Source organism: Cuculus canorus, chromosome 14, assembly GCF_017976375.1.
Source record: "Cuculus canorus isolate bCucCan1 chromosome 14, bCucCan1.pri, whole genome shotgun sequence".
Lineage (NCBI taxonomy): Eukaryota > Metazoa > Chordata > Aves > Cuculiformes > Cuculidae > Cuculus > Cuculus canorus.
The window spans coordinates 1,383,977-1,410,346 of NC_071414.1; the positions used below are offsets into that span (position 1 = coordinate 1,383,977).

The following is a 26,370-nucleotide window of genomic DNA, read 5'->3' on the forward strand; positions in this document are numbered from 1 at the left end:
ACACAAAACTGTCTAAAGCTGGGCTAAGCTAAGCAACATGTGCTTTGAATCGATACCAATTAGTTAAAATGTTTCAGTTAGAAAAAAAAAAAAAAGAAAAAACAAACAAACAAAAAAAAACCATTAAGTTTTATTTAGCCCAGGAAAGATACAGAATTGCTTTTTCCTTTCTCTAACCGACACAGGGGACTGGGAGGGGAGAGAGGAAATGAGAGAACCCTCCGTTTTAAGAATAACAGAGCTACCAAGCTGTGGTTTTCACAGGTAATGGCTCTCTTAAATAAAAAGAGGGGCGAATTCTTTTTCTGTGTAATCTTAAATTGATTATTGTTTCAAAATCTGGTGGCATTTCCGCTTCAAGAAATGACTCAGTATTGTGTAGGAACAAAGTAGTTAAAAACAATTCCACAGTTCTTCTAGATAAGTGTAATTATAGAAGTGTGACTTTGTGAAATCACGGGTTTCCTCTTTCCAGTTGTAGGCACCTTAAAGCAGAATAGTTAATTCAAAGCAGGTTTTTCACTTATTCAATACTACAAGTTTATTCAAAGCCACCTGACCTGTCTGCCTCTGCAAAAAAACAGCGGTGCTCCAGGGGCAACTCCCCTGGGGGCTTTTAGAGGGAAATGCAGGTGCTCAATCTTCTCTTTCAAAGGATCAAAGTCCTTTTTCTTTTCCCTTTTCAGGTGGGGGAAGGGTGTAGAATTACTTCAGATCAAGTAACCAACTACTTATGAAGTCACAAGACAAATGTCTTGGGAACCTGCTGGACTTCTGACTGAGATTTGTTGGGCACAAATAAGACTGTGCTGATCACTGATATTCTGACAAATTTACTGAAGAGACCAAAAAGGGAAAAGAGACACATGAGAAGGCTTTTCCAGACAGCATTTGATGTTTTATTAAATGGCACTTGGTTCCAAGACAGTGATAATATATTCTGAATTTGAGAAACTACATTTGAAAGACCCCATTGGAGATGTGCTGAGGAACTATGTGAATTATGAAATACATAATTCAGTGTTGCAGTAGAATCAGGAAATGGTTGTCAACAAAGCACCAGCTCTGTGCTGCAGCAAGTTTCAAGTAGTGTTTGGAGTTGGTTGATGTCATCATTCCACAGAAGTTATTTCATTCAAAGTTAGTTGTTTTCTCTCACTGTGAAAAGTTTTAGAACAGCCTTTCTAAGATGGGGGTCTTACACAGCTGGACATCAGAGTAAAGTCTGCGTGCGGCCTTTTGAGCTCTTTTTTTTTTTTTCTGACCAGCAGCAGGTAAGAAAACTTGGCTATTTCTGGATATTGTCTAAAAGAAAATCCCTTGGTTTCAAATACATGGAATGTTATGCTTGCTTGCTTAGTCCCCAATGTTGCAAGTTGTACTGAATAATTTTGCTCTAAATCGTAGATATGAAACTGTGATGTTGAAAGCTGCTATAATCACAGTTAGTTGTTCTCAGACTTGCCAGCTTAGTCCCTTTCTTATTTTCCATAATAGCTCTTTTAATCACTCCTTAGGATTTACGCCTGTAAAAAAAGCAAGCACAGCAGTCACTGGACAAAACAAATGGAGTAAGACACTAATTCCAGAAGAGCAATTTGAAGGACGCAGTCATGTAAATGGTGCAGAAGGCTACTGTTTCTTCTTTAGCGCAATCATAGAATCATGGAATGGTTTAGGTTGGAAGGGACCTCAAAGACCATAGAGTTCCACCTCCTGCCATGGGCAGGGACACCTCCCTCTGGATCAGGGGCTCCAAGCTCCATCCAACCTGGCCTTGAACCCCTCCAGGGATGGGGCAGCCACCACTGCTCTGGGCAACCTAGGCCAGGGCCTCCCCACACTCACAGGAAAGCATTTCTTCCTAGAATCTACCTCTTTCAGTTTAAAACTGTCTCCCCTCATCCTATCCCTGCACTCCCTGATCATGAGCCCTTTCCTAGCTTTCCTGTAGCCCCTTTAAGCACTGGAAAGCTGCTATAAGGTGTCCCCGATGCCTTCTAGTACTCGTATTTTTGGACAAGGCACTTGAGACTGATAAATCTTTTTAGAGGAGGTGAAGCTTTCAAAAATTCTGGTGTCTGAAAGTCTGTAGCCAAATCAGAGGCCTTTGTGGCACCCTTGGAAGTAGGAGCTCAATAAGAAGGATATAATTAATAACAGCTTGTTTTGAATTCAAACGTGCTCACCCATTGCATAACAATCAAACAGTGGTATTGAGTGGTATTGCCATGATAGGAAGAGGTCTTAGGCTTTGTGTTCCTTCTTCCCTAATTAATACTGTTGTACTCAGTTGCAACATGGCAAGAGGTCTACTAAGGAATTTTATTTTCAGTAAGGAAGGAATAAAATATCTAATACTTAATACTATATCTAGTAATTATGTATTTCATGTTACATGGGACAAATAGGCAATGTGTGCATAAGGTTTAGAAAACCTAGCGAGACTCATCTCGCCTAACCTGAGAAGTCTGCAGCAGAGAGATCTGCATCTGATCTAATCGTTGAGTCTCTTTTCATATTCAGTGGAGGGAAATAAACTTTTCTGAAATTCTAGTCATTTGTGCTATCTTTGAGTGTGATGAGGTGACCCCTGAAAGGCCTATTTCTGTCTCTTTGTACAGAGATCCCAGACAATGAGCTCCATGGTGATGTCTGCACCATGAAAATCTCAGTTTTGACAAGGGAATCTCACCCTTTGGCTGTTTAGGGATGTCTGCTCCTGAAAGCTCATCTAGCCAAAAGTTCCTCTTCTGCCTCTTCACAGCGGAAGCCACTAAAGTCTTGTTTTAGACACTGTGACAAAGTCCAGAGAGATCACTCTTGTGTGCTGTTCTTAATCTTCTCCAAGCAAGTTCCCCAATCTAGTTTAGGGGTCAAGTAGATATTGATTATTATTAATAAGTCCAGGGTAAATGTGTTATGCAATTTTTTCCCCTACTTAAACTGGTGTTCCCAGTCTCCTTCTTCCTTAGACCTCCCCTCCCACCCAGTGTCATGGTTTATCCCTGGCACAGCTTGGTCAGCAGCAAAACGTAAGCGCTTGTGAGACCATTTCCCACCCTCCACCCCCCCCAGAAAGGGGAAAGGGAAATGAGAGAGACAGTCTTGTGGGTTGGAAAGTAATACTAAAACAGCTTTAAAGAAACAATAATAATAAGAAAAATATTATTAGTAAGAAAATCACAAAATATGTACAAATACACGAAATTGCTCCCACCCTCATAACTCTACCACCACTGATGCTGCAGAGCAGACATGGAGAAAGGTCCTAGGCTGAACTCAGCACAGAAGGGAGCTGGACTCAGGGACTGAACTCAGAAATGCATGGATCCAGGATCAGGCGCAAAAAGACAAACAAGGTCCATATCAGACACTGGCCACTGAAGAAGAGAACTTAACCTCATGATCCCTCAGTTTTATACAAAGTATGACATGGATGGGGTGGGATGGGATGGAATAGTCTGTTGTTACGTTTGGGTCACCTGTTCTGTCTGCCCTCCTCCGCAGGTGTGACACTTTTTTACCCTTTTCCCTTATGGCATTCCACTGACTTGAGGATGTGCTTCATCTTTATAGGAATAGATGTTGGCAATGGCCTTTCTGCATACCAGTACCTTGTGTTACCACTTTTAGAGAGAAACACTGTCCCAAAACGTGCAGTTGACTTTCAGAAAATGAAGTTACTTAGATGAGGCTTAGCTGGAAAGTTAGAAAACAGATTCTACTTTAGCTCAAAGCAGAACACCCAGTTTGGATTCCATCAGAGTGCTGTTTGAGTGTAGAGGGAATGGAGGTTTCTATGTTGATGTAAAGGTTAATAGTTTGTTATTCTGTGGAGCAAGGTGTGACAGCAATGCAATTTATAATGGGTAAAGAGAGAGGACAGCTAATGGAATGAAATTCAGGCTCTGTTAGGGCATCACTAACTCGTAATACAGGACAAATGGGCACAGAAAGAGACAGTGCAGGAGAAGTGGTCATAGGGGGAATTATCTGCCCGTAAGTGGAGGCAGGGAACTACGATGTGTCCAGGGAGCAATGAGAAAGCCAGAAATGAGGCAGTGTGATTCCTAAATCTGAGAGATTTAGAATCACAGAATCTTTAAGGTTGGAAAAGACCTCTCAGACCATCCAGTCCAACCACAAGCCCAACATCAGTGTGCCTACTAAACCATGTCCCCAAGTGCGATATCTATGTGTTTTCTAACACCTCCAGGGATGGAGTCTCTTCCAGTGCTTCACTACTCTTCCAGTGAAGAAATGTTTCCTAATATCCAAACTAAATCTGCCCTGGTGCAACTTGAGGCCATTTCCTCTCATCCTATCACTTGTTACCTGGAAGAAGAGACCAGCATCCACCTCACTACAACCTCCTTTCAAAGAGCTGCAGGGAACGATGAGGTCTCCCCTCAGCCTTCTCTTCTCCAGACTGAACAGGCCCAAGTCCCAGAGCCTCTCACCCCTGTGATCCATACCCTTCCCCAGCTCAGTTTCCCTTCTCTGGGCTCGTTTCCTTTTCTCATGATTGAAAAGCAATTGCTGACTGAAGAGGCTGGAGCTTAAGACATGCAGACATGACAGACTGCATGGAGGAGACGTATATCACATCCGATTCCTTGCACAGGTCCTTGTGCTACTTCTTCCTCAGGATGTGTGTGAGCCCAGTACCACCTTAAACTCTACTAAGCTTCTGTGACCAATGCTTTTTGCCATCGGAGGTGATTTGGGAAGCAGTGGAAAACTGCAACAGGCCATGGATTAACAAAAAATGTATCAGAAGGAAAAATACTTTCCACCAGTTTCCAGCCTGTTGAGAGAAGATAATACACATATGTAGGAGTTACCAGTCATCTTAGGAGCCTTGCTTAGAGCATGTGTGCTTGCATTTGCACTAAAATAGCTTCCAGACAAGGGAAGATCTAAATTTAAAGTGACAGCTGCTAGATTTCAAAGACTAGGAAAGACTCTAGGGATGTATTCTTCTAGAGATTGCAGACAGGTTAAAGGCATAGAGTAAATACAGGTGGTTTACACCTCCCGTGCATTGAGTAATGGAAAAAAGCTACACTCCTTTTGCATGTTTTCCCGCTCTACCACCATCTCCCTGACCTGTTGTACAACCTGGGAACATGATGCCATCTGCCTTCTTTGCCTTAAAATCTGAATTATAGTGAACATCACATGAAGGTGTAGTTGATGAAAGACTACAAATTCTGTCAGAACACTTTCTGCCCCAGTCTCTTTCTCTCTGTGTCATCAGTGTGCCTTTGAATTCACTGAACAGTTCCTGCTCCTGGAGCCTGGCATACCAGCCTACCCTCCCCAAGACTCAGAAGGCAGATCCCTTGTGGCCTTTGTAGACCTTAATATGTACTTTGGGTCCTGTCATACAAATACAATGGAACCCAGATCTATTATTCTGGAAAAGAGTAAAGAGCACACATCTAAGCCTGTCCTATTGTCATTCCTGAGCTGCTGCTGTTTTTTCTCTGAATGAATAACTTCAAATACCAAGTGAAAACTGAAAACTTGTGGATTGGAATAAAGTGTTTTTTCCTTGATCTAATAAAGGGGCTGGCAACTGGTAGCTGGTTAGTCCAGCATTTAGAAGGAATCCTTTCCTATCTAGATCCAGAGCAAAGCACATATACTCCCCAAAGTGTTTAAAACCAACTTCTACTCTCTGGTGGGTATTGTGCTATCAGGGTTGTTTTATTAGAGTGGTAAGGAAAAAAAGCACTTTGATTTACTTTGCTCCTGTTAGGTATCTGAGGTCTTTGAGAGCACTTGATGGGACACACTTCTTTTCACAAGCTTAAAACAGTGGAGTTCAATATATAAACTTCTGAGCTCCTCTGTCATTCATTACTGCAGTAATCAAGTTGGCTGGTGGTTGGACCAGCCTATTGCTATGGGGTGTCTTGTGTGTCTTCTGTTCAGACCACTCCACTTTGTAATTCTTAGGATTTGGGAGGAGAGGGGGGAGGGGTTTACAAATCTGTCTTATGATAAATTGATATCTAATTAAGTCTGCATGGAAAATCTTCTCTTGCATCTCTATCCTGTTGTAATTATACTTGACAAACACTGTTTCTTACCTACTACCTCTCAACGTTTGTCTTGTGCTTGCAAGACCACACGTTAGTTGGAAATGCAATTCTCTCACATTGCTGTCGTTTCTTAAAATAAGGGACCTGCAATGCATAGAAGTGAGAAGAGATGTTTTGAAAGGAATTGTTGAAGCAGTTATTAATCCCTGAGCAAGGAAGCATGGAATAGATTTTAAGAATTCTAACAACTCTGTTTGCTGATGGCATCACACAACAGAAATCCCACAAATGGGCAAGTGAAAATTAAAGATGAAAAAGTCCCTATCACAGCTCAGAATAAGTGACTGATTTTCTGTTTATATAAATTACATTTACTCAAAGCTCTTGCCTTGGACGATGAGACACATATATACATTTATAAACATAAAAATCCAGCAAACTTGGTGCCCTTAAAAATCTACAAATGCTTTTTATTTGCAAAGCTGAAAACACCTGAGCTCAGTGTAATAAAGCCCATTACCCATATTACATGTTGAGAGTTAACACCTAGGAATGACATGAAATCAAAGTGCAGGTCACCAAATGAATATATCAGGCTAAGAATTTCATCCCATTTGAAGAGGCTGTTAGCTGTCAGAGCAGCTCAGTAGCTCAGAATTCACTTAGTATCATGTGAGGGAAAAGAGGATTTCCAAGGTAAACAAGACACCAACAACTTGAGCTTTATAGCTAAAATCTGAACTTCACAAATGTGAAAACATTGCACTTCAGAACGTAGATATGATGTGATCTCTGGGTGTTTCACACACTGGAATTTTGGAAATTAAAGAATTCTGGTGTTAAAAATACTGTAGCAAAAATACAAAGTCCTAAACTGCTCTAACAGGATCTACCCTGAATTGGTTTAGTTTCTAATTATAGAATCATAGAAATATTAAAGTTGGAAAAGACTTCTGAGATCATCCAGTCCAACCGTCAGCCCAACACTACTGTGACTTCTAAACCATGTCCCGAAGTGCCATGGCTATACACTTTTTGAACCCCTCCAGGGATGGGGACTCCACCACTGCCCTGGGCAGCCTCTGACAGTGCTTCACCAAATTCTTCCTAATATCCAACCTAAACCTCCCATGGGGCCACTTGAGGCCATTCTCTCTCACCCTACTGCTTGTTACTGATTCATAGCGAAACAGTCATCAAATAGTGCTGCTAAAAACCCCTGCCAGCATATGCTTAAAGAGCAAATTCTATCAAAGATGGTTGGAACATGCTTGATGATATCATTTACCAAACACTTTAGAAAACCTCTCAAGAGTTCCTGCTAATTCTGCAATCAAGATGCTCAGCAGCATGAGATCAGATGCACAGCCTGATCCAGTATCATTACATACAAAACAATGTGTGTAGATGCAGTGGTAAAATTACATCAAAGAGGCAAGAAGTGACCAAATTTTCTTCTATCTCACTTAAAGCATTAAATACACGCAGCTCCTGTCCCTGACACATCAGTTAAAATGGTTCTTAAAACTTAGTATCATAGAATCATCAGAGTTCCTATTGAAGGGACCCTGCTGCCTCTGCAAACAGACTGTTCCAGAGCTTAAGTAGCCTTATAGTACCATTCTTTCTTGGTGTGTAACCTAAATCCTCTTTGCTGCAAATTAAGCAGATTACTTCTTGCCCTTCTCCAGAGGACACAGAGAACCATTGATCACTGTATTCATTGTAGTAACCTTTGATAAACTGGAAGACGCTTCTCAACTTCCCTCAACCTCCTTATTTATCATCTGAACAGTTCTCCTTTAAAGATCATGTTTTTTTTTAAAAACCTTATTTTTCTCACTCTTGATTGGGTTTTCTCTATGTCTGTGCTGCTCTAAATGCTGTGCCCAAAGCAGGAACTGAGCTCTCACTAGTAATAAGTAGAGCAGAATAATCACCTCTCTTGTCTTGCATACAACACTTCTGAAATACCTCAGCATGGGATTTTCCAGTTTTTGAAAGTGGTGTCCTGTAGTCTGTGAACAGTTACAACCCCAGATATTTTCTGCAGTGCTGCTCACTCACTTATTTCCCCATTTGGCTCTGTTATATTTGCTCTGACCTTCCCGATTGTACCTTTTTTTGAATGCGTCATTATGAAATTTTGAGTATTGGAGACTCTCCATCACAAATTGTCAAGCTACTTCTGAATTCCAAAAAGCTTCCCATTTCCCATGTCCCAGTTTAGTATCCACTAAGATTTAGTGTGCGTTACAGTAGCATACAAGGCGCTAGCGAAACAGCTTTGTAGAGCTGGGTGCATGACAGACTCTTGTAGGAGTGTACATGAAGCATCATCACAGATTGGCAGTAAAGCATAGTTTAGACATTTGATTTCTTCAATTACTTACAAACCTTAGAGTGATTTAATCTGAGCCATTTCCAGGATGCAACCAGGTTGCTTTTTTGAAGTTTTCTTGGGAACTCAAGCACATAGAAGTTCTGTCAAGTTGAAAGTTGAGGAGGGGACAAGGCAGCAGTCATAGTGCTGGAGCACTTCCTATATGAGGACAGGCTGAGAGAGTTAAGATTGTTCAGCCTGGGAAAGAAAAGTCTGAGGGGAGACCTTCTAGTGACCTTCCAGTAACAAAAGGGGCTCCAGGAAAGCTAGGGAGGGGCTCTTGATCATAGAGTGAAGGGACAGGATGAGGGAGAATGGTTTTCATCTGAAAGAGGGGAGATTGAGATGAAATCTTAGGAAGAAATATTTTTCTGTGAGAGTGATGAGGCACTGGCACAGGTTACCCAGGGAGGTGGTGGCTGCCCCATGCCTGGAGGTGTTCAAGGCCAGGTTGGATCCAGTGGGAGGTGTCCCTGCACATGGCAGGGATGTGGAACTGGATGGGCTTTGAGGTCCATTCCAACTCAAACCATTCTATGATTCAGTTGGCATAACAGGTCATTAAAGGTTCACTGATCTACACAGCATCAGGAAAAGAGCAGACTGGACAAAAAAGATGAGGCTATGCACAAAGACTCATAAATATTTTCTAGAGGAAGAAGAACAGAGGAATATTAGCAGCCAGTTAGAGCCATACAGTAGGTAAATGTGAGAAGAGATGCAGTTTCCTTTAGTAAGGAATGGACCAGACTTAAAGGACAATATTAATTTGGAAAGTGGAAAGATCATGTTATTGAGAGGACTTGCTGCAGAATTGCTACACATCATGAGGCAAAGCAGCAGCAGATCTGGCTAAACAGACCCCAACTCTTGCTTATGGAAACAACCCCTCTAAGAGGAGCAGAGGAAACAGGCCAGAAACCTCAGTGCTATGATAGAGGGATCTGCAATGGGAGATTGAAAGCGTGGATGGCAGATGAACAACCAGATGAAGGGAAAGAGCAGTAAGAGATAATAGATCCTTGTTTATGTTCTCAAAAAAAAAGGTGTTGCTCACCTTAGCAAATACAGAAACTGGAATGGATTTTACACAGTGTAAGCTTAAACTGGCGTGGATACATTCAAAGCTGGCTTGCCAAACCAGAGAGGTTTTAAGGATTTCAACCCTTGAAGAAGCTGGATTAGATTTCCCATTTTGTTTACTAATTGTCAGTGTCAATAGCCTAATAAGGATCATTGCCAGCAGAAGATGTATTAAGACTTGTACTTCTATGCAAAGGACAGAGAACTTATTGACTAACAACTATTCAGCATGGAAGGCCCTCCTTTCTATGCAATCTTCCTGTGTCAGAGGAGTCTGGGATTTCCCTATCCGTTCGCTGTCACCTACGTTCCCTGTGATGAAGGATGACAGCACAGTGGAGTCAGCCAAGCCCATGGATGCCCATGTAACTGGATGCTCCTGTGCATTCATAAGCACCTTATACTGCACACTTCACAATGTCTCTCATGTGTGAATCACTCTGTTCTGCTTATGCTTCCTTTGCTCTGCATAGTTTTGTTGCTGAAGGGCATTTCGTTCCTACTTAAAGCAACCTATGTCTTGTTCCTTTATACGCTTCATTGTAGTTTATTTATGTTTAAGAGCTGAAAGAGTTGAATCTTAATTTCAACTCACTGAAGCCTACCTTTAGGTTTATCCTTATCTGCTTTCGGGAGCACCAGTCAGCACAAACTCAGTCTCCGTGTATGACAAGTGACTTACTGTAAGAAAAGTCAGTGCTTTTCAGTCACATATATAAAGGCACACAGACTTTGTTAAGGAAGACAAGAAGGCATTTTTATAAATGTTTTAGATGTCTAACCAAGGCATCAAGATATTTTGGACAAGTGGAAAGTTTTTCCTGCTGGTATTCTGGGCACAGGCTAAGGTGGAGTTTGGTATGAGGGATACCAGGTAGAGTTCAGTGTTTGGATTATCAGCTAGATGAGATCTGAGGAAAAAGAGAGGCTTTTCAGAGAGAGATGATGTGGTCAGGGACAGAAAAAATGATTTTTCTCATCTGCATTTTGACTCCACGGCATACATCACAACATAGATAATGAAGAGCAAGGATGGGGAGGACCCAGAAACTGTGAGTTTCTGTACACTTCTGAGGAGAAAAAAAGGGCACAGCTTCAGCACAGAGCAGCACTGACTTATTTGACACTCCTGAGGATAAGCCTGAGGAAGGTCCCCAAGGGACCCCTGGCCTGGCTTGGCAAAACTATTCCGGTGCTAACTGTACCGAGTCCATGCTCCATGAAATTCTGAGAACAACAAATGCTACAGCGAGATACAGAGTGGGGCAGATTTACAGCACTCAGAGATGCTGATACACCAGCAGAACGGAGAGGGGCTACAATATCCAGACAGGAGATTAAGCTTTCGTTAGGGATTAGGCCTGGGAAAAAAAAATCTAATTGCCTTATTCTAACAGCCTATGTCCAACGTATCCCCTCCCCAGTTCCTTTCAGGGCTCGGGACTCAGTCTTGGTGGGCCAGTGCACCTGGAAAACTGTGACTGACTGGTTCCCAGATCAGGTGAGTAATATGGGCCCTGGTATCCATAAGGTAAACATGTCCAGTCTGGTATCTTCAGCACTAATCAGTTGTTGGATTTGCTTTCTGCCCTTCATTCAGTGTTACACAATCCCCTCTTCAGTCCTGTTGAGCAGCAGCTGTACTTCCACACGCAAAAGTAGTCAAACACTTATCATCAGCTGGAGGCATTTGTGGTATAGAAGCGCACCACAACACTGTGTCATGGAAGCATTGCTCCTCTGACTTCCTCTCCCCATTCATAAATCACTCCAGAAAGGGGATTTATGCATCTTCTTCCCTGCATAGAGTTATATGATGCCACTCTGTGATGCAATGCAGCTTTCACCCATGTATGTAATTAAATGCCACACTAGCATGTGGGTTTTATGAGGTATTACAATGTATGTGAAAATGCAGGACTAAACTTTCCGCACATTACTTATCATATGTGCATTGTTATTATATTTTCTTAGTAAGGAACCCACTATCTTCACTTTTGTCTATGAAATGACCTCAATATCAGCCTCTCGGAGATAAAAGTGTTGCTTTCCTGCTGCCAAACTGAGAACTCTGAGAGTCTGCAGACTGAACTTGGAGTGTTATTGGAGAGAGTAGAAATGTGTGGCCTCAGTTCTGATGTTCAGAACAGATAACTGTCACAGCCTGCATTTCATTTCCTTCCAAATATTAGACTGTTTTAAAATTATCTTTGTAACAGATTACATTGCTGTAAACATTACTGTTGGTAAAATAAATGAGTCATTCTATAACATCCTTTGTTATTTGGTTGATGCTATCTGCAGCCTTCAACCGCAATGAGCTTTTATCTAGAAACATTTTGGACTTACAAAAATAACTTCAGTACAGTTTTGGGGCCAAATTCTTCAAACTTTGTTGCTCTTAAGTCAAATAGGGAGATGAGTTTTAGAGCTGAGGAGCATTCACTAAGGAAGTTTTTCTACAAGCAATGACCTGGAGTTCCTCTAGAACACCCTCAGGATAGTACAACATCTTCAACTGATATAATCCACCAGAGGGTCCTATGAGAAAATTGCCAGTCTTTTAAGTTGGATGAAGCTATGAGCAACCTGATCTAGTGGGAGGTGTCCCTGCCCATGGCAGGGGGTTGCTACACAGCAGCGCTGAAAGGATAAAGCAGTAGAAAGGCCTTTTGTTGGCTGAATATTTTACTGAATAAATAATGCCTATTTGAATATCTACTGGCATATTCTTAGCGTCATTATGAACCATTATGTCCTTTCCCCCAGCTGGGACAGTCACCACTCTTGACTACAGAGTAAGGAACTATGGCCAGGAAAAGTTCAAAAGGCTTGCTAAAAAGGCACTGAGAGGGACACAAGAAAGACAGGAGATTTCTGAGGTGCATTAATGCTAACTCCTTGGTACAAGTAACTGAGTAGTCAAGGAGAGGAAGGCCTTTGCTGGACCTGTTACTTACAAACAAGGAAGAATTGATCTGGGATGTGATGGTTGATGCAGCCTTAGTTTTAGGGACCACGGGATGGTGGAGTTAAGGTTTCTGGGAGGAGTGAACTGGGCAGATAGCAGCCTCTCAACTCTAGGTTTTAGCAGAGGAGGCTTTGGCCTGTTCAGGGACCTGCTTGTCACAATCCCATAGAAAACAGTCCTGGAGAGAAGAGGAGTTCAGGAGATTATGTTCTCCAACCTTCAGGATGGTCCATTCCAATGTGTAGAAAGTCAAATGAAGGTGGCAGAAAGCCTGCATGGATGATCAAGGAGCTCCTGCACGACTCAAACATAAAAAGGAACATGCAAAAGATGAAAGTATAGACATGACCCCACAGGAATATAGAGATGCTGTCCAAGACACATGCAAGGATAGAATAGGAAAGCCAAAGCTCATCTGGAGTTGAATACGGTGAGGAATGGGAAAGGCAATAGGCTCTTACAGGTATGTCAGCAGCAAATGGAAGATTAGTAAGATGTGGGCCTGCTGCTGAGTGACACGAGGGAGATGGTGGCAAAGAACAAAGAAGAAGTCAGTGCTTTCTTTGCCTTTGTCTTTCCTTTCAGGAATATCAGGTGTCTGACAGCAGTTGGAAAGTCTGGAGCAATAAATACCTACCCCTAGTAAAGGAGGATCAGCCTAGAGAACATTTAAACAAACTGAATATGCATAAGTCCATGGCACCTGATGGGATGCATCTGTGAGAGCTGAAGGAGACGGCTGATGCCACTGCAAGGCCACTCAACCTTTGAAAAGTCATGGAGTTTGAAGGAGGTTCCTGAGAACAGAAAGAAACAAAATATCACTGGTATCTTCAGGACTGGCAAGAAGGAAGATCTACAGAACTACAGCCTGCAAGATTCACCTCAGTCCCTGTGAGGATGGTGAGCAAAGAATCCTGGAAACCATTTTGAAACCTATGAGGGACAAGAAGGTCATTGGGAGTAGTGAGCACAGATCTATGAAGGGGAAATCACATTTGATCAATCTGATAGCTTTCTACAATGAAATGACTAGATAACTGGATGAGGGAAGACCCGTGGATGCTGTTTACCTTGAGTTTTATAAGACTTTCAATGCTGTCTCCTGTAACATTCTTACAGACAAACAGATACAGTATGGCCTATGTAAGTAGGAACTGAAGAGGACTGAAAACCAGCTAGACTGCCAGGCTCAAACGATTGTGAGAGTTAGGGAGTTCAGAGACTAGTTAGCATTGTGAGGAGATGTTCATAAGGTTGGAAGAGTTCACCCTAAAGAAAGGGATCGAGGGGGGATTTTATCAATCAAATATATGATCACAGGAAGTAAAGTAGACCAAGACGCATTGTCTGACAGGACAAAAGGCAATGGAAAGGAATGGAAAAAACCATGAAATTGAGTTCTAAATGTAAGGAAAAACTTTAATACTCTAACAATAGTTGACCACTGCAACAAGTCACCCAGAGAGGCTGCGGAGTCTCCATTCCTGGAGATATTCAAAACCAAACTGAGAGAGCCTGAGTAACCTGCTCTAGCCTACCTGGCTTTGGGAGTTGTACTACGTGGTGTATAGAGGTTACATTCTAACTGCTCTGTGAATGATAGGAAAATTGGTTCGTGATAAAACAGTATGACAATGAGCTCCCAGCAAGAAAAGGCAAGACCAGAATCAAAGAAAAAATCAGTCACATTTATATAAAGTGCAATTCATGTATTTCTAGATAGAAGATGAAGCAGCAAAATAGGGGAATTAATGTTTTGCTGAAAGTGATGTATTATGCCTTTATGGTTACTTGACCACTAGATATCCGGGTAAGCAGATACCTTTAATTTGGTGAAGCTAAGTAAATTAAAATCTGATCTAAGCTTTATGTTTTGACTTCATGTATTTAGTTTTGAAGCCAGCTTTCTTCTTGTGCAAGCTTTTCATGCTGTAGATACTCTAATCATTACCTTTCTAATTTAACAATATGCAGTACAGTGTCAAATCACTTTCATGTCCACAGTTTCCTCTGTGATGTTTGTTACCACTGTGAAGAATTCTGTCAGCTTCGATAGGAATAACCTCCCATGTGTGAATCCCACTGTGTCAAACTCTCCTTAATTAAATCATAACAGTCCAGCTGGCCTGCTCCATCTTGGCTCAGCCGTGTCCTCTGTTGCCCTCCCTGTGTTTTTTTATTCCTGTATGTTTCTTAGGATAAAAGGCAGGTGTTCCACTTGAATCTCCCTAAATATCCTCTTGCTTCCAGACATGTATGGAATACATATGCTAATATTGGCCCAGTTCTTTTGGTACTTGCCTTGGGATTCTGTGGAGGAGGCGTTCTCATTCTGCACGGCCGCTTAATCTTCAAATGCTCTAATTTTTTTCTTATATTCTCTTTTTCTCTCTCTCCTTTTTAAGCACCAAATCTGGCAAAATTCCAGTTTCCTTCAGCAGGTTTTGTTTTCTAAAATAATAACAGCTGTTCCTGAGGAAAGTGGCCTGCTTTTGGTATGCATATGGTTTTTAGTGACTCCCATGACTGCTCTTGTTTCTCATGTGGCTGAAACACTGCTGTCAGCTATGCTGATATCATGATTACTGCTGTGCAGTCAAGCCACGAGTTCTTTGTCGGTCTGGTACAAACCAAACTATTATATTATATACTCACTAGGGATAAAGAGGCAGCAAAAACTTGTTTTGCATTGTAATGAACATTTAACAAGTAACGCATACAATAAAAGATGTAACTATATGGCAAAGGTAAAACTTTTACTCATACTTTTCCTTATCTTTGTACAGCTGGATAAGCTTGAATGTGAGATTAAGCCTGGAATTTTGATATTAGGGATACTAATTTATTTCAGTAATTACAGCAGATTTTCTTAGATTTTCAAAAAATCATGGAATGGGTTGGGAGGGAAGTAAAAGCCCATCCAGTTCCAACCCCCCTGCAATGGGCAGGGACACCTCCCACCGGATCAGGTTGCTCCAAGCCCCATCCAACCTGGCCTTGAACACCTCCAGGGATGGGGCAGCCACCACTGCTCTGGGCAACCTGGGCCAGGGCCTCCTTACCCTCACAGTAAAACATTTCTCCCTAAGGTCTCATTTCAATCTCCTCTCTTTCAGCTGGAAACTCTTCTCCATGTCCTGTTCCTGCACTCTCTGATCAAGAGCCCCTCTCCAGCTTTCCTGGAGCCCCTCTCAGTACTGCAAGGATTTTAGGTACTTCCATGTAAACTTAGTATTTTTCTAATAGAGATTGCAGTTGGAGGAAAGGTAGATGGTCAAGTAGTCAAGGAGACTGGTTAATCTCTTTCATTGTTTCTCTATTTCTCAGTTTTACTCCTGAATATTCAGAACAAAAGCCTGCTATAATTCATTTTAGAACGTGCTTTTATATGGAGATTATGTTTGGACTTGCAGGGATTTATATGTAAATAAATCCCAACAGTTCCTCAGCATTCAGTTTACACCTTTCCCCCAACTCATTTTATGCACATGCTTAGTTTTGTACCCTGGGGCCTCCACTGTTTCTTGCTTTATTGTTAATACACTTTGGATTTTTGTAGAGTTTTATCTCACCTCCTCATCTATTTCTCCCGAAGTTCTACATTTTTAACTCCCTTTCCTCACATTTAATTTCCTTTAAGCCTTTTATCAGTTGTTAATATTCCTTTGGATTGGCTGAGTTTATGAACATGTTGCATCTGAGCTATCCTGTGTGATGTGGCCATTTCATATCATGAAACGGATATTATAGAAACAGAGGGAATGTAAATCAGTCAGAATTGCACATGGGCCTAGGAACTGTAGCTAATTAAAAATAGGACAAAAGTTTCCCGTCTGCTGTTTAGAAAACAGGAAGCTTACTGAAAATTCATTGTCCTAAACAGAATACAGAGATGTAGAGGCGTGTTTGAACTTCTTGTCTATTTAATATATAATACTGGATGTTGTAAAGAAATACATGAACAAAGCAGCAAGTAGTGATGTAGGAAATTGTCAAAATACACAGCTGACTTGCAGGGTACATGGTCTTCTACCTTAAATTTGAATCATAGAATCACAGAATGATTTGTGTTGGAAGGGACCTTAAAGCCCACCCAGTTCCAAACCCCCTGACATGGGCAGGGACACCTCCCACTGGATGAGGTTGCTCAAAACCCCATCCAGCCTGGCCTTGAACACCTTCAGGGATGTGGCAGCCACCACCGCTCTGGGCAACCCGGGACAGTGTCTCCCCACCTTTATCATGAATATGTTTTTCCTAATGTCTAATCTAAATCTTCCCTTTTCCAATTTAGAGCCATTCCTCATCCTGTCACTACATACCCTTGTAAAAAGTCGCTCCCAACTTTTCTTGCATGCCCCCCTTTATGTACTGGAAGGCCACTGTAAGGCTGAACAACCCCAACTCTCTGCCTGTCCATAAATGGAAGGTGCTCCACCCCGTGGATCATCTTTGTGGCCTCCTCTGGACTCATTCTGTGTCTTTCCTGTGCTGAGGTCTCTAGAACTGAATGCCGGGCTCCAGGTGAGGTCTGATGAGAGCAGAATAGTGGGGCAGAATTCTCTCCCTCGACCTGCCGGTCATACCTCTTTTAGTGCAGGAGCCCAGTTCTCAGTGGGGCAGGCAGTACAGTGACAAAGGATGTCTAAAAGCCTTTCCTATTCTGGTTAAGGAAGATTAAAACCATATTTCACTTTAAAAATGAAAGATGTAAATGCAGGATTTAAGAATCCCATATTAACTCTCTGACTGAACACAACCATGCTCCTAATAACAGCAAGAAGTACGTATTCTATTGCCAGGAAACACCATTTCTGATTAAAGTAAAACTGTTTGCACTGTCTGGTGGGCAGGTGCAATAGGAAAGATAATATATAATACATCACATTGATATTTGTCTTCTGAAAGTTCACCATTTCAGATTATAAAGTGGCAGGCAGGAAAGTAGCTGGGTTCAGCCATGATTAAGGCCAGCATCTGGCCCTGCAGATGCTTCTTCATTAACACTTCAGTTAATGCTTGTGAGACTGAACAGACAGTGCAGAGCTGGCTCTACACATCTCAAAAGAGAAAAAAAAAAGCAGACCCAAACATAGCTAGAGGATCGGCAAGACATCCGCTCTTCACAATACAGGTAGACTCAAAATATGGAACTTCCAAAATTACAAAATCTGAAGAAAAATGCCAAAACCACCAATTTATCCTACTTAATACCCATGTATGAGTCCCTGAGGGATGACACAGAGGTAAGCCTGTCAGCTGAAAGAATCCTGAGGGAAAAGAACTCACAGGAAACAACATCTGATGCTCACATATGTCTTGACCAGAAGGAAACAGACTTGTGATTGTTTCTAAGGGGTTGCAATTTGATCTTTGTTTTATCTTTGTTATTTCAGTAACTCCTGTGAAAATCTCTAATTCTCCTTGGCTCTGCTGGGGGAACAAAGTGGAGTAAAAAGCTGAATTTGCTTAATTATATTATTTAAAAATGTAATTCCTGGGGAATCTGCTTATTAATTAAAAAATTAGATAATTTTGAAATTTCTTCACCATGAGAGTGGTGAGACACTGGAACAGGTTGCCAAGGGAAGCTGTGGATGCCCCATCCCTGGAGGAGTTCAAGGCCAGGTTGGATGAGGCCTTGGGCAGCCTGATTTAGTGGGATGTTCCTGCCCGTGGCAGGGGTGTCGGAACCAGATGATCTTTAAGTTCCCTTCCAGCCCTAACTATTCTATGATTCTATGAGTCTATGAGTCTATGATCCCTGACTTGCGGTAGAATTGCAAGCTATCATTAGAAAGACATGGCCTGTTGACTTGAAAGCGTCAAGTGAGAGGTAGCACACCATATGCCTTGGCCATGTCCTTTTGGTGTTATAAATTGTGCTTTATTCCCTGTTTTCAACTCTTTAAACCTCTGGATCATAACAGGGACCTATCAATCAGTTGTCCTTGCTAGGTTAATAGACATCTGTTCATAAGTCTCTGATCAAACCACCTGTAGCTGCCCTATGGTAAGCTGGAGACTGGAGTTCTCTCAGTCTCCAAGTGAGTTATCTGTGAAATATGAACAGTTTTGAAGTGTACACACAGAGGTTGTGTTACAATTGTTTCTATCAAAGAAATATTGTGTTTCCGCTCAGTGTCCTCTCGTAATCCATGTATTGTTTTTAACATTCAATGTATTGTGTTTGCCTTCTCAGTGCTGTTCAAGAGATCACCTACAGAAATTTTCAGCCTGTCCAGAGCCAATGGTTTCTGGAGTCCTGTCCAGAGACAGGTTTCTGCATATGATTCTTTGTTCCTGCAGGAATGATGTTGTGCTTTATTGCATTTAAAGTGCTTTGCTGTGCATCCCACAGCTCTGTGAACCGCTCATGGGCTTTGTTGTTTATCACCGGCCTGATATTTATACAAACCGAAAACTTTCCAGTACAAATGCATGTTTATGTTATCATTACATCTCTATATCCTTGCAAAAGAAGATTATAACTATAAGAGAGCAAGAGAAAGTCTTAAGGACATGACTAGTCTAATAGCAATTATTTCGTGCGTCCATATTAATTGCAGTGGGATTGTCAACTCAGCAAATTTAATTCAGTTCAGTATGTGCCATTCTGATTTTCCATGATTTTTACTTTTTTTATCTGCGTGTTAGGGGAATAAAGACCAAAGCCTTACAAAAGTCTGATTGTATTGCCTTCTATCAACGGGGCAGTGTCCATTATCATTCGTATTTGTAATCTTGTCAGAGAAAGATATCAAGTCTCTTTGACATAATCTGCTTTCCATTAAGCTGCACTCTCCTCATTAGACTTGTGATGAGAGTTTAAGCTGTTACCACACAGTGAGAGGAGTCTCTGAAGGAAAGTAGTAAATGAGGAGGAACTGGGGGGTTGACTTGTTCGCTGCTTTTGCTTCCCCATGGCTGAAAGCACTTCTATCCCCTTGCTTGTGACTTTTGCTACATTTTTACTCTTGTGTCCAAGTCTAGTACTTGTGTTTTAAAAACAATAGCTCAGACTGCTTTACTTGCTGGTTGGTAGCCAGTACCGATGGTTACTGGAATGTCCACAGAGGACTGGAAGATGTAACACAGGCTCTATTGGAGACCCGTCTTTCTGGCACTGGACACAAGGCCAGGCATTCTGTGTGCTGCGTATATACACATTAGGTACATGGTGCTGGATTACACCTGGAATAGCACGGGGTACCTCTTTTTAATGATAGAACTATTAAGGTTGGGAAAAAAAATCTAAGATCATCAAGTCCAACCATCAATCCAACATCACCGTTCCTACCGAGCCACGTGCTGAAGTGCCACAGTGCTCATTTTTTGAACACCTCCAGGGATGAGCACTCCACCACTGTCCTAAGCAGACTTTTCCAATGCTTTACCTCTCTTTTGGCAAGGAATTTTTCCAAATATCCAGTCTAAACCTCCCCTGGTGCAACTTGTGGCCATTTCCTCTCATCCCAAAGCAATGAATGTCACTCACCGTGCTCATTCTGTCCTGTCATTGTGCCTCGGCAGTACCTTCAATATCCAGTTTACTGTCTTGGCGTGCCTCAGCTGGCTTGTTGGAAGTACCGTTTCAGAGATGACTGGACCTCATAGCTTCCGTCAAGCTATCTCTTCTTGCCCTTCCGATGCCCTGGCAACATCCACATGGAACAGACACTGACATGAGATTCTCTAGGAAGCGTGGTAAGGGACATATCAGCTGAGCCTCCTGACAGGCTTTCTATGCAGGAGCCCCATTAGAAATCTAATTCTGATAATGCAAACCCATAATACTTGTAATGAAGGGCCTTCCACCACTGGAAGAAAGGCAAGAGCAGAGCAACCATGCATTTATTGCTGGATTTCTGAATAGGGATTCTGCGGATCCATGAGAAGAGCCAGGAAACCTCTAAGGCACTAGCAGGACCAGAGCATGAAAGGGAAGGTCTCAGCATGGACACCCGGATACATATCACCTGAACGTTTAACAATTATAACTATTTCATGGAGCGGCAAGTGAAGGAACCCACAATATGGGATGCTTTTGCTTTGAAATATACAATCTTATCACTTTCATGCATATTTTTGCAAAGAATGATAAACATTTCTGGCCTAACCACTAAAATATCAAGTTTAAACTGACAGATACCTCTACAACAATGTTTTTAAAAATTAATCACATGGTGATGGTTGTTCACTGTCTGCAGTATTTGGCTGATGGAGATATTCAGCTACTTAGTTACAAAGCTAAAGGCCAATTAGTTTGTTAAAGGCCAATACATCATTTATCTAGTGCAACCTGATCCAGTGGGAGGTGTCTCTGCCCATGGAAGGTGGGGCTGGAACTGGTTGATCTTTAAGATCCCATCCAACCCAAACCATTCTAAGGTTCTCTGATTTTATGATTCTATGATTCTATGATCTGCTTCTGTTAGATGTCTTGCCACTCAACAGCTATCATAACTGTTGTGAAGAACAGAAGCCTCATGGTGGAATCCTGCCCTTGCAGAGCAATACCTTGGGAGTTCTGTTCAGAATACAACTCGCTTAAACAGAATTTGTGGATTTCTCTCTTATTTTTGTTCTGGCACAGGAATTTCTATGAGTGAGATGTAACAAGTGACATGGGAATGTACAGTGTCTTCCCTTCATTTTCTTTCAGAAGTTTTCATATGTTCTGTCCTCTGTATTCGTTCAGATAACAAAAGTAACAAGAAAGAAAGAAAGAAAGAAAAAATCTAGAGAAACAAGGTCCTAAGAAGCTGAAGGGTCTGAAGAATTCAGGAAATTTAAAAAATGCCCTTTCCTGCTTCCCTGTGAAAGTACATAAGAAAAGCCTTTGGAATACACTCTGTGCTCTGGTTAAAGAATGTGCAGATCAGTACATTCAGGGAAGCTGACAGTGTTAATTTGGAAAGCTTCAGAATAGTTTTAGGATTTTGTTCCCTTGGGCTAAGGAACCAGCATCTGCAACCCTCTGAAATGTCCTTAGTATCTTTCACTCTTTCATTAGCTGACAGAAGAATCCTTTTCCAAGCTTCTTCTTATTCTTAGCTGTGTACAACCTCATACAATTTTTACTTCAGAGGCAAGCGCAAATGTCAGTCCAATAGGACAAGGTTTCTTCCCTCTCATCCCCTATTTGATGTGAAACCTCAAATGATGCATGAAGAGCTTTTGTCAGAGCAGTGCTTTGGCTTTCTAAAGAAATTCATTTGACTATTCATATAATGTACTGTAAATGGGAATATTCTAGTGGATTGGTAGAACCTTGGGGTTCTTTTGTTTGACCAAGGGGGCTGTGAGTGGGTTTCTGCAACCACTATTTGCTGCCAGCTCACAGCCGTTTATTGCTAAGGGAAGCTTTAGGGTTTTGATTGATCCAGCTATGATAACACAGTTCTGATGGTCTCTTATATTTCCTTCTTATTTCTCTGGAGGAGTAATTGCTTGTTGTCTGCCGCATATTTATAAGCATCTTCTCTTTGCTGGACAATATTTCATCATACATCATGATTATCAAAGCAAAATTCTCTTTAAGGCTTTAGAAACTTTAAAAATATCCCAAAACACATTGCAGAAGGATGCATTACATGATGCATCTTCCATTCAGGGATTCTCTAAACAGACTGTGCTCACTGGACTTGACCTTTGGGATGGGGTCAGGATAGCTCATGTATTTCTGACTGAAACTGATATCCAGTATCATGCTCACTGCTCCCATGTGCTGTCCCCAGTATGTGCATTGTGGTAAGGTTACAGCTGGATTTCATACTAGTGACAAACTTGACAACAAATGGATGGCTTCTATGTAACAGCAGAAGGCAGTAATGTGTGTCAGAATTGGGTATTTCTTTCTTAAAATAATCATAGAATCATAGAATGGTTTGGGTTGGAAGAGACCTTAAAGATCATTCAGTTCCACGCCCCCTGCCATGGGAAGGGACACCTCCCACTGGATCAGGCTGCTCCAAGCCCCATCCAGCCTGGCCTTGAACACCTCCAGGGATGGGGCAGCCGCAACTTTTCTGAGCAACCTGGGCCAGGGCCTCCCCACCCTCACAGGAGAACATTTCTTCCTAAGACGTCATCTCAACTTCTTTTCTTTCAGCTTAAAACCATTTCCCCTCATCCTATCCCTGTGCTCCCTGATCAAGAGCCCCTCTCCAGCTTTCCTGAGCCCCTTTCAGCACTGAAAGGGTGCTCTAAGGTCTCCCTGGAGCCTTCTCTTCTCCAGGCTGAACAACCCCAACTCTCTCAACCTGTCCTCATACAGGAGGTGCTCCAGCCCTCAGAGCACCTTCATGACCTCCTTTGGACTCACTCCAACAGCTCCATGTCCTTCCTGTGCTGAAGACTCCAGAACTGGATACATGGCTGCAGGTGGGGGTCTCACCAGACTGGAGCAGAGGGGCAGAATCCCCTCCCCCACCTGTTGGTCCCACTGCTTTGGATGTAGCCCAGGACACAGTTGGCTTTCTGGGCTGCAAGTGTACATTGCTGGCTCATGCTGAGCTTCTCACTTAATAGAGGCTGCCAATATTAATAGATTTCTGTGATTATTTTGTGTTCCTCAAATTTTCTTGCTTTTCCCCTCAACTACAAACAAGCCTGGTTTTGGTTTTTTTTGAAATATGATAACCTGATTTCCCAGACTTCTCATATAGCTGCTCCTCTTTTGTTATTGGTACTAGGTCTTGCTGGTTTTCTCCTTTGCAACATCCCAGAATACATCAGATTTTTCCTTGTGGAAGCTGTATTTTCAGCCAGCTCTGTCTCACTGTTCCAAACTTGGAGAGCATGTGAACTATCAGTGAGGTAAGGAGCAGGGTGAGCAAGTTAAAAATCTCAGATTCTCAGGGGCAACTTTAATCAGCCTGTCAGAATGGTATAAAAATTAAAATCATGTCTGATTTTTCTTTTCTATGTAGTTCACCTTTAGGCACCACTACTTTGAAAAAAAAATTCTGCTGTATCCTAATGCTGGAACTCAATTATCTGTGCAGTTCAACATCAATCTTGATTCTTTTGCTGGTTGGCTCATGAGGTGTGGATAAATAAGTGAAGGCTATGTACAAAGCAAGAATCACTGCATGGATTTACCATAGAAGCATATAATGGGTTGGTGTGGAAGGGATCTTAAAGATCATCCAGTTCCACACGCCCCTGTTATGGCAGGGACACCTCCCTGGGTGGTGAATAAAACTGGAATAAAACTCAATCAGGTTTATTCTGTTTAGCTTAAAGGTTTGGCCAAGTAGTTTCTCTGATATCTTTTTGCTATGTGCATTTAGTGGGAAGTGAGAGACTGAACAGTGACGAGTCTTTTGGGTTAGCATTTATTATCTAAAAGTAAAATACTCCACCTACTGCACAACGATGTAATAAACACTGCTCTGTTCCTGTCACTGACTCAGTGTACTGGCTTTACTCTCAGAGTGTCAGATGACTCTGTATTGGGCACAGAGCTATTTTTCTGTATGTTCAGAAGGATAGACATTTAAATCTGGACTTGAGATTAAAAAGTTAAATTTAGGGGACATGCTGCTTATTCACACAGTCAGGCCCTATTAATTCTTAGCCTCTTCCAGTCTCACCCATGACTTTGTAATGTTTGCCACAGCATTTCTGATACTTTTCATCCTTTCTAATCCTTTCCTTTAGCTTTCTTGATTAATGTATCAATAAAGAGAATGAAGTAGACAAAAGAAAATTAGGAAGTAAAGAGATACTGATTTAATTGTTAACTACCACCTGCTAATGAATGCAATGTGGGTTTGGAGATGAAGGCTGTTACTCCAGTTCATGCCAAAGTTTAAACCCTTTTAGGTAGAGTTTAACTTTGAAAGCTTAAACATAGGATGCCGTTAGAGAAAAGGGGGATCATACAACATTCTTCTCCATTTTAGAGTTTCAAAAGAAAGTGCTGCACTTTGCACAGTAGCACTGCATGAGCATAGGCTCTGCACAAACCTGCCCTTTAAATGCCAAGAGAACCAATTCCCTTCTGGCAGACAGACATGGGATCACAAGATTTTGGACCCCACCTGGGTATTTAAAGGAAAAAACAAGTTGCTTGGTGATGTCAGGACACATCTGCGCATGCAGAAACATAGCTTTTTGGCCTGATGGAACTCTGCAGTTAAAGAGCTAATGCTCTTCAGCAGGAGATATCCAAGATCAGGAGACACTGAGTCAGGCTTGCAGGATTACAGTTTAAGAAATCTGTCTTTAATTTCCAGTTAAGAACTATTTTAAGTAGTTTTTCATTATCTGGGGCTTCAGGGCTAGTCCTAACCACATACACACGATGACTGGTAGAATAAGACACAGATTTTGTGTACATGTAATTTTCTTCAACAATGAAAATACTATGTACCTGCCTGATTTGAAGTTTACAAATTTATTTTCCTCTAACACAATACAGAGGACTAAAATTGTGCAGCCCAAGTAAAATGAAACAATAAACTGATCTTCAGCAGAAATTAAATAGCAGGCTTTCTCTACTTATTTGTTTTGCACAAAACATTTTTAAAAGAACTAAAAAAGGAGACAAATACTATTGCGTTTGTGCCCTAATGATCCAAATAGGAGATTTGCAGTGGTACATGGTACGCTTGCTTCTCAAAAATTAGATTTGCTTACTGTGCCTTGCCTGAAACTTCTTGATCTCAAATGCCTGCACATAATTTATCTTATTTTTAAAAACTGGCTTAAACTCTTTAAGGTGTATTTTGTTTAAAGGTATTTTGAATTTATAAATCAGTCATGGAGACATCTGTGAATTCCACTTTAAATTGAGGTGTATGATGAGGAATAAAATATGTATATGAATTCCTGTAATTGTCTCCCTAAGTAGGTGTCTGTGTGCTATTTTTTGGTCTTCTGTAAAGATTAAAACAGATGACAAGCATGTAATAATGAATATTAACACAATTATTTAAGCATATTTAAAGTGGTATAAATATTTTCTGCATTAGACATGCTCTGGCCTGACCGAGAAGGAAGTTCAGAGATTATTCAGCCCTGGTATCTCCTATAAAAATCCCTCATTCCCAGATTTAAGCCAGCTGCTGTCCTCACTTGCCCTGTAGTCCCAGTGCTGGGGGGAACCAGTATACTGCTCAATACCACTGCAATTCCATTTCTGATCTGCAGCAAGGGCAGAAAGCCAGCGTTAGGGACCCAAGGGATAAAATGATCCCCGTGGCTGCTTCATGACCTATATCCTCCTTCTCCTCCCCCAAACCCAGCTCAGTCCAGAGCACTGAGTGCCCCCCTCATAATCTCATCACATCACTAATGACCTCAAAATTCCCCTTTCTCTCCAGCCTCCTGCTTTGAATCCAAAGCTCTCTTGATCTGAGCTTGTTTCCCCTGTTTCTGAGTGCGTGCTCCTTTCTCCGGTGCACCAAGCAGCACAACAGGAGCCAGCTCCTGTGGACGAGGAGAGAGAGAGAGAGAGAGAGAATAGATGGATGAATAGTTAGGTAGATATCTAGATGGGTGCACAGAGAGACGGATAAATTGATAGGCACGGATTGGTGGATACATACATACATACTAGATGGATGAATGGGTAGGTAGATGGGTCGATAGGAGGACAGATAGATAAATAAATTGATAGACATAGACAAGTAGATGATAGATGATGGATGGAGGGAGGGAGAGAGAGAGAGATAGAGAGATAGATAGATAGACAGACAGACAGACAGACACATAGACAGATAGATAGATAATAAAGACACCTGCCTCTTTCCGGGATCTCTGTCCCTTGCCCTAGCCGAACCCCGGTTGCTGCCGGTTATATCCAAGCCGGTTTCCGCCACGCCTTTCCGTGACTTGCAAATTGTCAGCTCGGCTTTTCTCGGGAG

The 26,370-nt window shown here is 41.8% G+C and overlaps 1 long non-coding RNA gene across 1 annotated transcript; it reads right to left on the reverse strand.

Moving 5' to 3' along the window:
- Nucleotides 1-922: 922 nt before the first annotated feature.
- On the reverse strand, nt 923-25,931 carry LOC128853681 (uncharacterized). Its single transcript, XR_008452352.1, has 3 exons — nt 25,804-25,931; nt 19,992-20,147; nt 923-1,526 (listed from the first exon to the last, which is right to left on the reverse strand). It is a non-coding gene; the product is annotated as an uncharacterized LOC128853681 (long non-coding RNA).
- Between the last annotated feature and the right edge of the window lie 439 nt (nt 25,932-26,370).